This window comes from Otolemur garnettii, unplaced genomic scaffold, assembly GCF_000181295.1.
Source record: "Otolemur garnettii isolate 467f Iridium unplaced genomic scaffold, OtoGar3 scaffold00029, whole genome shotgun sequence".
Lineage (NCBI taxonomy): Eukaryota > Metazoa > Chordata > Mammalia > Primates > Galagidae > Otolemur > Otolemur garnettii.
In genome coordinates, this window is record NW_003852424.1 from 13,631,814 (window position 1) to 13,633,712 (window position 1,899).

Here is a 1,899-nt window from a genome sequence, read left to right on the forward strand (position 1 = left end):
TGAGACAGAGCCTCAAGCTGTCCCCCTGGGTAGAGTGCTGTGGCATCCCAGCTCACAGCAATCTCCAACTCCTGGGCTCAAACTAGTCTCCTGCCTCAGCCTCCCAAGTAGCTGGGACCACAAGCGCCTGCTACAATGCCCGGCTATTTTTTTGGTTGCAGCCATCATTGTTTGGCAGGCCCAGGTTGGATTCAAACCCGCCACCTTCGGTGTATGTGGCTGGTGCCTTAGCCGCTTAAGCCACAGGTGCCAGGCCGAGCCCAGGATTTCATGACCATCCTGGGCAATATAGTAAGAACCTGTCTCTACCAAAGGGAAAAAAAAGGCAGATAGGTAGACAGACCAGGTGACATGCCCTGAGGATAACTTGAGCCTAGGAGTTCCAGGCTGCAATGAGCTATGATCTGGCCACTGCACTCCAGGAACTCTGGGCAACAAAGCTTGACTCTGTCTCCACAAAAACAAAACAAACAAACAAAAAACCAAAACTTGTATACAGATCTTCATGGCAGTTTTATTTTTATTTATTTATTTTTTTAGAGACAGAGTCTCACTTTATCGCCCTTAGCAGAGTGCAGTGGCATCACAGCTCACAGCAACCTCCAACTCCTGGAGGAGGGGACAACCCAGATATCCTTCAACAAGTCACTGGTTAAACAACCTGAGGTTCCCAGTTCCCCAAACTGGGAACAACCCAGATATCCTTCAACAAGTCACTGGTTAAACAACCTGAGGTTCATTCATACCACAGAATACCAGTCAACAGTGAGGAGGAAAAGATGGCAAGCAAACACCAAGATAGAGCTCCAGAAATTATGATGAGCCAGAAAAGCCAATCCCAGTCATAACATGTATGACTCTATATAACACTTTTATTTTTTTTGAGACAGAGTCCTACTCTGTTGCCCCAGGCTAAAGTGCTGTGGCATCAGCCTAGCTCACAGCAACCTCAAACTCCTGGGCCAGGTTCGAACCCTCCAGCCTCAGTGTATGTGGCCAGGACAGTAACCACTGTGTTACAGGCGCCAAGCCACTAATCTCCCATTTTATTAAAGACAAATCTCAGCTGGATCAATTTATTTACCAGAATAAACTGTTCTCAGTATACTTGGCCTGATTATTTGCATAGAGTGCAGTAAGAATAATTATTAGCCATAGTCTCACTTTGTCACCCTCAGTAGAGTGCCAGGTGTCACAGCTAACAGCAACCTCAAACTCTTGGGCTCAAGCAATTCTCTTGCCTCAGCCTCCCAAGTAACTGGGACTATAGGCACCTGCCACAATACCTGGCTAATTTTTCTATTTTTTTTACAGATAGGTCTTGGTCTTGCTCAGGCTAGTCTGGAATTCCACTCCTAAGGTCAAGGGATCCTCCAGACTCTCCATCTCCCAGAGAACTAAGATTACAGGTATGAGCCTCTGCACCTGGCATTTATAACATTTTTTGAGCTCCATCACCCAGGCTGGAGTGCAGTGGTATCATCACAGCTCAATGGGCTCAAGCAATCTTCCTACCTCAGCCTCCCAAGTCTACTGGGACTACAGGCACACCCCACCACACCCAGTGCATCTATAATAATGTTTTACAGATGATAACATTGTGGAACTAGAGAACAGATTAGTGGTTGTAAGGGGTTAGGGATGATGTGCAGAGGTGGGTGGGCAACCACTGTGGGATGCAACCAATCTGGGGTGGAAGTAGAAGCCTACGAGATAATGACATTTTACAGAACTACACACACACACATACACACACACGTGAAATGGGGAAATCTGAGTAAGATTGGTGGATTGCATCAGGGTCAACATCCTGATTGCGATACTCTATTACAGTTTTGCAAAATATTTATTTATTTATTTTCTTTTTCTTTTCTTTCTTTTTTTTTTTTTTTTTTTTTT